A 13,234-nucleotide genomic window follows, 5' to 3' on the forward strand; every position below is an offset into this window, starting at 1 on the left:
TTGCATGCTATGCTGACTACCAAATATTTGTCCGTTTTCTGTCTTAACCTCAGAACTGATATCCATTGTATTTTCACCTCCTCATCCTTGGATGCTATCACAGTGTGGGGAGAGGAAGAGGGTATCCAGAATATAATGAAGAAAGCAGAAATGTCTCAATCTAGAGGAGACGTATTATATTTTTCTATTGACTATAACTTTACAAAGAAGTGCAAAATATAAGTTGATCTCAAAGAAAGCAGGGCTGCCAAAATATCATGCTAATCTTCTACCGTAGCCACCCATTTCTTCTACTCTTGTTTAGTTCCCTCTAAAACTTGTTAGAAGAATGGCTCAGAGTATAAAGATACTCTTTGGAATGAGAAGAACTGTACTATTGGTTGTTCTCTGGAGGAAACTGGGCAAGCTCTTCAAAATACTCATAACTAGGTGCAGTGGCCGAGTCAGGAGTGGCTGCAGAGAGTTTGGTGCGATGTCTCACACCATTTTGCTGGTACAGCCTACCAAGAGGCCAGAAGGCAGAACTTATGCTGACTATGAATCTGTGAATGAATGCATGGAAGGTGTTTGTAAAATGTATGAAGAACATCTGAAGAGAATGAATCCCAACAGCCCCTCTATCACATATGATATCAGTCAGTTGTTTGATTTTATTGATGACCTGGCAGACCTCAGCTGCCTTGTTTACTGAGCTGATACCCAGACATACCAGCCTTATAACAAAGACTGGATTAAAGAGAAGATCCAGGTGCTCCTTTGTCAACAGGCCCAACAGGCCAGGAAAGAGTTGAGTTTGGAAGCATTAGGGGGACAGGGGTGGGATTGGAACACAGCTGTGTACAGTGTGCTGTAGTGGAAGTTTTGTATTATAGTAATCCTGTTTCCATTTTGGTGCACTCCTGCCAGGATTGAATGTATTAGATGAAATGTGAGGATCTTGTTCAATCTGAAACCGCCTTTCCCCCCTGCCCCCTCCTTTTTTTTTACTTAAACATTTTTATGATGATTTAGATGGAAGTTGGTTTTTGTCAGTTAATGTTGGTTCCAATCCTTCAAACTGTTCCTATCTGCTTTATAACATTCACTGTACTAACCCTTCTTCACATTGGGGTGGGGGGTGGTGACGTGGTTTAGTTATGTCCTCAAGACAAAGTCTTAGTGAAAAACAAATAAATGTACTTTAGCTAAAAAAAATACTCATAACTAGAGGGATGATTGGTTAATTCATCCCCAAGTTAACATTGACCACCATTAAGAAACTTTTTGGTTTTTAGGTTGGGTTAAGAGAAGAATGGATAATACTTTTTTCTTGCTATGTGGGGCTATTTGAGTAGAGTTCCAGAGACAAAACAAGAAAATTAGAAGAGTGACACTAATTATGACCATGCCCTATTCTACTCTTGCTTGATTTTAACGACCTGGCTAATCAGATCTTTTACCCTTAATAGGAGCACATTTTGCAATTAGTTTTTGACCTAAGACCATGTATGAGTGTTTTAAATCCTTTTTCTGCTATTGTTTTGGTTGGAACAAAAGCTGGTAAATATGATCATTAATATTAGATCCTAGAAGGCAGAAATTCAGACCTAAATTAGGAAGCTCATGAAATTTAAATTTTGAAAAATAAAATTGCAGTTATTTACTTTGAACTGTACTTTCTTTAGGCTTTTCAAAGCAGCTTCGTCCTAAGGAACCCAAAATATTTTACTTCAAACCTTGCCATATGAAGGTGAACTGTGATTATTATGAAACAAGAGAGGCATTTAGCACCTGAAATCTGACCTGAATTCTTCTTACTTGTTTAAAGTGAGATTGCTTGACAAGCTTCATTACTTTTATGTGACTTCAAACATGAAATTAAACATAAAATGATAGAATCTTGAATGAGTGTGAGTTAGGAGATTTCTTGAAATGCAAAATATGAGGATTTTATGAATCAGCTTCCCAATTTTTCTCTCTCACTACTGCCCTGCTTGTCTGTCAAACAGGCCAGCTCTTGAGGTCATTCAGTCTATTTCCTCTTCTGGATTCTATCTCCTTAGACCTAAGGCAAAACTTAGATCATACTCAAGGGCATGCTGTTGATCCAGAAGAAACTCTATACAGGTTTACACAATTAGTACCTCATTAAAGAATGATGTATAGACTATAATATAGAAATGTAAAATGTCATACTTCTTTGTCCTCTTGGCAAGGGCAGGCTCATGTAGATACTGCTGGTGTCACTAGGCAACATTTCCTTCATTGGTATTTAAACTTTTTTCTACTTATGACTTTTATATATAGAGGTAGGAACAAGACATGAAATATAATAACATGGCAAGGAATTTAATGTCTGGACAGTTGTATATTACGAAAAACACACTTTATTTATGGCCTTCTAGGAAACAATTTCAATATATGACATTTCAGAGATAACCATTTCTTTGCAAAATGCAGATATCTTGTATTGAAATGGAAACTACACATTTTTCAACATCAACAAAATGATTTCTATTTTATAGATTAATCAATTGAACCCATAAAGATATTGAATCTATGAGATGGGAATGGATCCTCCTTTTTGTAATGACCGAATCCAGTGCAATATGGAGGGCAAGCAGCTCTCTTGAAGGAATACAAAGCAAATTATGAATAAAAAATTCAGTACAAAAGTGAATGTATCTTTCACATGAGAAAATAAATTGCAACAAATTGCACATTTAAAAAAGATGACAAATGCTGAAAACATCCCAAAATCCGAAGTGAGAGAGTGGCATGGACATTGGTGGTTACACTACCAAATGTAAAATAGATAGCTAGTGGGAAGCAGCTGCATAGCACAGGGAGATCAGCTTGGTGCTTTGTGACCACCTAGAGGGGTGGGATAGGGAGGGTGGGAGAGAGACGCAAGAGGGAAGAGATATGGGGATATATGTGTATGTATAGCTGATTCACTTTGTTATAAAGCAGAAACTAACACACCATTGTAAAGTAATTATACTCCAATAAAGATGTTAAAAAATTGTTAATTGTTTACAAAAGTTACTTTTTTATTACATTTTATGGCTGCATATTCTTAGTGTCTGTTATGGGCTGAATTGTGTTCCCCCAAAAATTCACTCCTAGTATCTCAGAATGAAGATAGGGCCTTCGAGTTAAAATGAGGCCTGTAGGGTGGACCCTAATCCAATCTGATTGGTATCCTTTTAAGAAGAGGAGATTAGGACACACAAAGGGACACCAGGAATGTGTGCTCACAGAGAAAGGACCATGTGAAGACTCAGTCACAAGGTTGCCATCTGCAAGGCAAGGAGGGAGGCCCAAGGAAACACCAAACCTGCTGACACCTTGATTTTGGACTTCCAGCCTCTAGAACCACAAGAAAATAAATTTCTTTTGTTTAATCCACCCAGTCTGTGATATTTACTGTAGCAGCCCTAGCAAACTAATAGAATGCCTCTCTACCTTCTACCTACTAAAAGGGTTTTGTAATATTTTCTATAGGAAAAATGAGAGAAAATTCAGCTTTTCCTCTTGTATGACAAATTGAAATATATTTTTTTATCATTGAGATGCATAAACCATGTGACTTTACACACAGATGTACTCACATTATGATCAGCAAACAGAGTAATTCTGATAAATTCTATTTTGCTCAACTTGAAACCTGCCAAAATATGCTTTTATGCTTACATATGCTCATTGTTGAGTATCTGGACAAGAGATATCTTCCGTTTTAACTGTGTGTTGATAAATTTTCCATTTTCATTTTTACATTAAAATGTTTGATAAGTGAAAGAATTTCTCACAGATTAGCTTCTGGCTCCATTCATTGACAATCTTGTTTCTCCTTCACTGACCACATACTTTTAATAGTGGGTGGCAAAGGACACAATTATATCATGATAAAATCTTCAGTCTATGCCTTTGTGTTTCAAAGCTGAGTAAGTTGTGCTGGTGGACAGTAGAAGTGTTCTTAGAAGCCATTTGTACTCTGGAATGGGTAATATTATGGAAGCTACTTAAAATTTCAGTATATCAGACAGCATGCATTCCTAATTCAAATTCCCCTTAGCCAGATTCCTGAAGTGCTCACAGACACTTCAGTGTGACAGAAATCAACATAGGAAAAGACAGCAATTAGAATCAATTGCAGTTAAAATATCTTTTGCAAATTTTATGAAGATCTAAGTGTAAATCCATTGCTAGGGTTCCTCCTAGGGCCTGGGAGGGATCCTTGAAGCTTAAGCTTTAGTAGCTTCTGGGTAAGCTGGCTTCTGTGACTCAAGGGTTTTGCTTAAGTTCACACAGCGGTTAATGGTGGCACTATTGAGGTCTCTTTCTCTATGTAGTTTTCTTTTTCTTTTCTAAAGCATGGATTTATGCATTTTTATTCTGTCTAATATATTTAAATGTCATATGACAACTTCAATTAAATAGTAATTAAATACTGATATTCTGTTAAGGATTCTAATGCCAAGAGGAAGTAGAGTCTTGGAATATTTGCATTAATAGATTATTGTTTATATTCATTACTCTGTTGAGCTAAGGTCTGTGCTTAAAAGAGAAAATAAGCATTTGAGGTTGACAGGCTTAAATTCAGAGATACTAAAATGAAAAATCAGATAGCAGCATGACTAAAATCTAAGAAGTTAAAAATGTAACTCCCTGAATTAGCCTTTATTTTGTTGTTCTCTGGTTAAATCTTTCTCACTGTATATTCAAGTGCCAGGTGTACTTTACCTTTGTAAATTCAATTTTTGACCTAGAAAATGGATTTTCATTCAAAAATTTAGGATTTTTTTTTGTAATTTGAGAGCTTGATATAACTAAGGGAATCTTTGTTGGATTACCTTATGCTTCATCATATATTTCAGTTTGTGGAAATTCATGGTCCTTTGTATAAAATTATTTTGGGAGAGCTATGCTGCTCCTGGCAGTGTAAAAAACAGGTTCATTTATTCAATACCATAATAATGTTGCAGCTTCTGGAGGGAGCAGTGTAGGTATTTTGAGGCTTAGAGAGAATATTAAGGAAATGGCAATAAGAGGGGATGCCTAAATAGAGTAGTAACTGCTGCCATTAGTTAAGATTTAGTGTGTACTGTGTCCTGTGTTAAATGTTTTACATGTATTAACTCATTTACTCCTTAACATGACTGCAACATACGCAATATTTCCTTCTCATTTGATAGATGAGGAGATCAAGGCTCAGAGAGGTAAAGTAACTTGCACAAACGTGGCTTATACCCACAGGATTCTGACTTGAAAGCCCCAATACCTAACCTTTGGCCTATACTGCCCCACTTTCTTTGGCAGTGAGTCAGTGACAGCTGTAAGAAGATGCACACAAGTGGAACACACTGAAAAAAACAAGGATGAAAACTTCAGTCATTCTAGAGAGTTCTAAAGGATTCTTGCTTCTGATATGGTGATTAGAGGAAAAGTACTGAAAGTGTGAATTGTAAAGTCTTGTTTGAAAGCTCTCAGCACCGTAAGTCTGCAGCATTTATTTATCATACCAAACTTAAGAAACTCATGATCAAAACAAAATCATGAAATTTATCCATATTGAACTGAAACAAAATAGCCGTATAGTGAATTCCCATGAGATTGATTGAGCTTGCAGAATTGAAGGTGCTAAAAGAGCTGCTTTTTAAATCTTTTTTTTGAAGTATAGTTGATATACAATATTATTTTAGTTTCAGGTGTACAGCATAGAGATTCGGTATTTTCATATATTATACTCCATATAAAGTCATTACAGAACAATGACTATAATTCCCTGTGCTGTACAAGGATAAAAATATATCCTTGTTTTTTATCTATTTTATGCATAGTAGTTTCTATCTCCTGATCCCCTACTCCTATTTTGCCCCTTCTTCTTCCCTCTCCCCTCTGGTAAGCACTAGTTTGTTATCTATATCTGTGAGTCTGTTTCTGTTTTGCTATGTACATTCATATGCTTTATTTTTCAGATTACACATATAAGTGATATCATACGGTATTTGTCTTTCTCTGACTTATTTCACTAAGCATAATATTCTCAAGGTCCATCCACATTGCTGCAAATGGCAGAATTTCATTCTTTTTTATGGCTAATATTCCATTGTATATATATATACCACATCTTATTTATCCATTTGTTTGATGGGCTGCTTCCATGTCTTGGCTATTGTACATAGTGCTGCTATGGACATAGGGGTACATGTATATTTTTGAATTAGTGTTTTTGTTCTTTCTGGATGTATACCCAGCAGTGGAATTGCTGGATCATATGGTAGTTCTATTTTTAATTTTTTGAGGGACCGCCATACTGTTTTCCACAGTGGCTGCACTAATTTACAATCCCACCAACAGTGCACTAGGGTTCTCTTTTCTCTACATATTCACCAACATTTGTTATTTGTGGACTTTTTGGTGATAGCCATTTTGACAGGTGTGAGGTGATATCTTATTGTGGTTTTGATTTGCATTTCTCTAATAATTAGCAATGTGAGCATTTTCTCATGTGCCTGTTAGCCATCTGTTTGTCTTCTTTGGAAAAATGTCTATTTAGGTCTCTGTCAAATTTTTAATCAGTTTATTTGTTTTTTATTGTTGAGTTGTATGAGCTGTTTATATATTTTGGATAGTAAATATTATACTATTATACATTTGGATAGTAAATAGATCACTTGCAAATATTTTCCATAGGTTGTCCTTTCATTTTGTCTATGGTTTCCTTTGCTGTGCAAAATCTTTTAAGTTTAATTAGGTCCCATTTGTTTATTTTTACTTTTATTTCTTTTGTCCTAGGAGACAGATCCAAAAAAAATTCCTATGATTTATATCAAAGAGTGTTCTGCACATGTTCTCTTCTAGGAGTTTTATGGTTTCAGGTGTTACATTTAGGTCTTTAAACAATTTTGAGTTTATTTTTGTACATGGTGTGAGGAAATGTTCTAATCTCATTCTTTTGCATTCTCTTTCTTTTATCCATTATATATTCTTGCCTCCTTTGTCATAGATTAATTGACCATCAGTGTGTGGGTTTATTTCCGGGCTTTCTAGCCTGTTCCTTTCGTCTATGTGTATGTTTTTGTACCAGTACCATTCTGTTTTATTACTGTAGCTTTGTAATAGAGTCTGCAGTCAGGGAGCTTGGTACCTCCAGCTTTGTTTTTCCTCACGATTGCTTTGGCAATTTGGGGTTTTTTATGGTTCCATATAAATTTTAGGATTGTTCTTATTCTGTGGAAAATGTCATGGGTGTTTTGATAGGGATTGCATTAAATATATAGACTGCTTTGGGTAGTATGAACATTTAAACTTTAATTATTCCAATCCAAGAACATGAGATATCTTCCCTTTCTTTTCATCATCTTCAATACATTTCATCAGTGTTTTACAGCTTTCAGAGAATAGGTCTTTCACCTCCTTGGTTAAGTTTATTCCCAAATATTTTTTTGGATACAATTTTAAATAAGATTTTTTTTTTTACTTTTGCTTTCTTATATTTCATTATTAGTGTATAGATATGCAAGAGATTTCTATATATTAATGTTGTATCCTGCTGCCCTGTTGAAATCATTTAATAGTTCTACTAGTTTTGTGTGGAGACTTTAGGGTTCTCTATATAGAGTATCATGTCATCTACGAATAGTGACTGTTTTAATTTTTACCTTCCAAATTGGATACATTATTTTCTTTTTCTTGTCTGATCACTGTGACTAGGACTTCCAATACTATTATATATTAAAAAGAAGTGGAGAGAGGAGCAGACATCCTTGTCTTGTTCCTGATTTTAGAGGAAAGGCTTTCAGCTTTCACCACTGAGTATGATGTTAGTTGTGGGTATGTCATAAATGACTTTATTATTTTACAGTGTGTTCCCCTTTCATGCCAACTTTGATGAGAGTTTTTATCATAAATTGATATTGAATTTTGTCCATCGCTTTTCCCGCATCTATTGGTATGATCATGTGATTTTTATCTTTTTTGTTGTTGTTGTTTATGTGGTGTATCACACTGATTGATTTGCAAATATTCAACCATCCTTGTGTCCCTGGAATAAATCCCACTTGATCATGGTGTATTATCCTTCTCATATACTGTTGAGTTCAGTTTGCTAATATTTTGTTGAGAATTTTTACAACTATATTTATCAAGATATTGGCCTGAAATTTTCTTTTTTTGTGGTGTCTTTGTCTGGTTTTGGTATCAGGGTAATGGTGGCCTTGTAAAATGAATTTGGGAGTGTTCTGTCCACTTCAATTTTTTGGAAATATTTTGAGAAGGATAGGTATTTTTTCTTCTTTATATTTTTGGTAGAATTTCTATGTGAAACTGGCTGGTCCTGCACTTTTGTTTGCTGGAAGTTTTTTTTATTATAAATTCAATTTTACTTCCAGTGATTGGTCTGTTCAAATTGTCTGTTTCTTCCTGATTCAGTCTTGGCATGTTGTATGTTTCTATAAATTTGTCCATTTCTTCTAGATTGTCCAATTTGTTCACATATAACTGTCTCTAGTATTCTTTCTTATTAATTTTTGTATCTCTCTTGCATCAGTTGTTGTTCCTCTTTTTTCATTTATTTTGTTTAGTGGCTCCTCTATCTTTTCTTCATTATAAACCTAGCTAAAGGTTTTGTATACCTTTTCAAAGAACCAGCTCTTGGTTTCACTGAATTTTTTTTTTTTTTGGTCTGTATTATTTCCTCTCTGATCTCTATTGTTCCTGTTTTTCTGCTGACTTTGGGCTTTGTTTGTTCTGTTTCTAGTTCTTTTAGTTGGTAGCTTAGGTTGTTTTTTTTTGAGATTTTTATTGTTTCTTGAGGAAGGTCTATATCACTTTAAACTTCCTTCTTAGAACTGCTTTTGCTGCATCCCATAGATTTTGGTATGTTGTGTTTCCATTTTCATTTGTCTTAAGGTATTTTCTGATTTCCTCTTTGACTTCTTTATTGACCCATTGGTTTTTAAGTAGCATGTTTAGTCTCTATGTGTGCTTCTCCCACTTTTCTTTCTGTAATTGATTTGTAGTTTCATACCTTTGTGGTTGAAAGAAATGCTTGTCATGATTTCTGTCCTCTTAAATTCGTTGAGACTTGTTTTGTGCCCTAGCATGTGATCTGTCCTGGAGAATGTTCCATGTGCACCTGAAAATAATGTGGATTCGGCTGTTTTTGGATGGAATGTCCTCTAGATCTCTTTTAAGTCCTACTGGTCTATTGTGTCATTTAAGATACTGTTGCCTTATTGATTTTGTGTCTGGATGATCTGTCCATTGATGTCAGTGATGCATTAAAGCCCCATACTATTATTGTGTTATCGTCAGTTTCTCCCTTTATGTCTGTTAATATTTGCTTTCTATATTTAGGTGCTCCTGTATTGGGTGCATATATGTTAATGAGTATAATGTCCTCTTCTTGTACTGTTTCCTTTATCATTATGTAATGCCCTTCTTTGTCTTTGTTATAACCTTTGTTTCCAAGTCTTTTTTTTTGGTCTGATATGAGTATTGCTACCCCCGCTTTATTGTTGTTCCCATTTGCATGAAATATCTTTTTCCATCCTCTCACTTTCAATCTATGTGTATCTTTAGCTCTGAAGTGAGTTTCTTGTAGGCAGCAAATAGATGGGTCTTATTTTTTTAACCAATCAGCCACTCTGTGTCTTTTGATCAGAGCATTTAGCTTATTAGCATTTAAAGTAATTATTGATAGGTAGGTACTTATTTCCATTTTATTAATTGTTTTCTAGTTGTTTTTGTAGTTATTCTCTGTTCATTTCTTCTTTTTATTTTTATATTTCTTTCTTTGTGTTTTGATGATTTTCTTTAGTAGTATGCTTGTGTTCCTTTCTTTTTAGTTTTTGTGTATCTATTCTAGATTTTTTATATGTCATTACCATGGAGTTCATATATGTTGACCTATAACTATATCTTCTTGTTTTAAACTGGTAGTCATTTAAGTTCAAATACAGTCTAAAAGCTCTATATTTATTGCTCTCCTCCCCCACCTTTTGTGTTTTTGACATCCTATTTTACATATACATGTTTATCCCTTAACTGTTTATTGTGATTATAGTTGCTTTTACAATTTTTGTCTTTTAATCTTTGTTCTAGCTTATTTAAGTGTTTGATCCTTAGCCCTTACAATATATTTGCATTTTCTAGTGGGATTTTACCTTTCTTATAGATGCTTACTTCTTTTCCACTTAGAGAATACCTTTTAACATTTCTTTTAGGTGTGGTTTAGTATTGATGAACTCTTTTGGTTTTTGCTTGTTTGAGAAGTTCTTTATCTCTCCTTTGAATCTAAGTGATAATCTTGTTGGGTAGAATACTTTAGGTTGTATATTTTTCCCTTTCAGCCCTTTGAATATATCTTTCCACCTCTTCTGGCCTGCAAAGTTTCTGTTGGGTAGAATACCTTAGGTTGCATATTTTTCCCTTTCAGCCCTTTGAATATATCTTTCCATCCCTTCTGGCTTGCAAAGTTTCTGCACAAAAATCAGCTGATAGCTTTATGGAGGTTCTCTCATACATGACTCTTTGTTTTTCTTTTGCTGCCTTTAGAATTCTCTCTTTATCTTTAACTTTTGCTATTTTAATTATGATATATCTTGGTGTGGGTCTGTTTGGGTTCATCTTGTTTGGGACACTCTGTGCTTCCTGTACGTGAATATCTGTTTCCTTCTTTAGGTTTTGGAAGTTTTCAGCCATAATTTTATCAAATACAATTTCAAGCCCCTTATCCCTCTCCTCTCCTTCTGGAACTCCTATCATGCAGATGTTGGTATGCATGATGTTATCCCCCAAATATCTTAAGTTGTTTTCATTTAAAAAAAAAATTTCTTTTTGCTCTTCTGATTGAGTGATTTTTCATTATTCTATCTTCCAGATCACTGTGTTCTTTGGTATCACTTGGTCTGCTATTCATTCCTTCTAGTGTGTTTTTTATGTCAGTTATTGAATCTTCATTTCTGATTGGGTTTCTTTTATATTTTCTTGTCCCTTGTTAAAATTCTCACTCACTGTGTTCATCTATTCTTTTCCCAATTCAGTTAGCATTCTTATTTACTAATGTTTTGAATTTTTTATCTGATAAATTGTTTATCTGTTTCATTATTTTTTCAGGGGTTTTCCCTTGCTCTTTCAGTTGAGACCAGTTCTTCTGCTTTCTCAGTTTGCTTAATGTCTCTATCTCTATGAATTTCGGTGAAACAATTACCTATTGCAGTATTGAAGTGATGTCCTTATGTGCAAGCATTCTTGCATGGACCATGTGTGCTCAGTGCTTTTGGTTGGAGGGCCCAATTTGACATGGAAGCAAGTCACTTCTTTCCTCAGGGTATGCTAGCAGTTATCACCTTAGTAGGAAGTGGACTGGAGATGGAGGGGCTAGGGCTGGAGCCAGGTGTGAGGCAGGGCTTCCCCTCTGCTCATTGGTCATCACTGCTCTTTTGGGGGTGGGGTCAGATCCCAAGTTGCTGGGGCAGAGGTCCTGAGGGTTGGGTCTGAGCTGGCTCTGTTCCTTTTAAATGTGTGCTTTCCCCTCCCCTCCACCATGACCCTAGCCCCAGAGGGGAGCAGTGCTGAAGCAAGAAGGGTACATGCAGGCTAGAAGAGCTGCTTTTTGATGTCTGTTTTTTTCTCCTCTTCTCTCCAGTCTGAGCATAGTAACAGCATTCTAGAGAAGATGGAAACTAGGAGACAGGAATATCATGGTTTTTGCCTGACATCACTATCTCACTGAAGCAGTGGGAAAGTAGGTGAAATTCTATACTTCAAACACTAAACATTTGCTCTGGGGAGGCAATACAGGCCATTATTTTACAGAGGAATTTTGAAGGACTTTTACAGAGACTTATTATCAGAAATTAAATATGACTGAGCCTGCTTTCTCCTAGTAATAAAATAATGCAGATTTATTTGAACAGAGAAAGGCAATTGAAATGTCAGGTACACAATTCTAAAATGTTCTGTGAACAGTAGAGTTGGTATCAATAGTAAATTATCTAGTCTCTAACTAGTGTGAGGTATCTTTTTATCACATAAAATAATGTGAAATTAAAGAATGATAGTGGGAAATTCAAGGTTGTTTCAGAGGCCAGCTGAAAATGTGATGAGTTGGCTTATCTAAAAAGACTATATTTATTTTCAATACCACCTAGAGTAGATGCTCAGTAACAGATTTATCTCCATTACAGTTGGATAGAGGTAAAGATACTCCTAGTTACGTTTGGGACTTTTTCTTCTGTTGTGTGATTAATGCTATCCAACCTTAATGAGACCCTTACTATGACTTGATTGCCTTTTTTCATCTTTTGAGGATACCTTTGACATTTAACAGAGTATGTTCTCCCAATTTTACTTTTTCCTCAAGTCCCCAAGCCATACACTCACTGTTGCTTTATTTGATACTCTTTATCCTGCTGAGGGACCATCACTTATGGATTGTACTAGCTTTTTCTAATCCAATAAAAATGGCCATTGATCTCTTCTTTCCTTGACCCTTTGCCCAGGGCAACTCTTTCACCTCTGATTTAGATCCCATCCCCTTCTGCCTTCTCTCTGATCTTGCTCACATCCTTAGTTTCTCCCTTGTTCCACTGGCTCTTTGCCTTTACCTGCATTGAAACCAGAATTTCCACATTCCAACAATTTTTTTTTCACCATTATTACTTCCATATGAGTGGTCTGTCTTCACTGACTTTTCTCTTATTCCCTTCACTTACAAAATTGAGTTTCCTGAATTCTCTCACTAATCAATTATTTTTCACTCCCCCACAATCTGACTTCTGCCTTTTCAATATTTTATTGAAACTGTTCTCATCTAATGGACAAATGGAATAACCTCCATGTTGTGCCTGTAATGTTTGGCAGTATTGCTCAGTTCCCCCCACCCTCCCCAGAACTCTCTCCGTCTTTGGCTTCTGTGACATAGTCCTGTCTTGGTTATCTTCATAGTACCCAAACTTGCTCATTCCTTTTCCTTCTCCTCTGTACCATATGTATGAAGTCATTCTTGAAGGTTTTATTATCAAATCTCTTTTCTAATTTGTTTGTTGATTTAAAATTAAATCCAATCTCCTAACCACAGACCCCAGGAATCTGCCTGTTCTGGTCCTGGCTTACTTTCTGACCTCAACTCATACTTCTCTTCTTTGGCATCAATATACTCCAGTCACTCTGGCCTTTCTGCAGTTCCAAGAACCACACATGCTGTTTCCTCCATTTGTGCTTAGTATTTACTATACCTTGCTCT

At 35.5% G+C, this 13,234-nt stretch overlaps 1 protein-coding gene and 1 pseudogene across 1 annotated transcript in view; both read left to right on the forward strand.

The window, feature by feature from the left end:
• The window catches only part of KCTD8 (potassium channel tetramerization domain containing 8), a 268,146-nt gene that overhangs the window by 49,467 nt on the left and 205,445 nt on the right, over positions 1–13,234 (forward strand). The window lies entirely within an intron of this gene.
• Positions 464–853, forward strand: LOC118895847 (annotated as a pseudogene).

This window comes from Balaenoptera musculus, chromosome 5 (assembly GCF_009873245.2).
Source record: "Balaenoptera musculus isolate JJ_BM4_2016_0621 chromosome 5, mBalMus1.pri.v3, whole genome shotgun sequence".
NCBI lineage: Eukaryota > Metazoa > Chordata > Mammalia > Artiodactyla > Balaenopteridae > Balaenoptera > Balaenoptera musculus.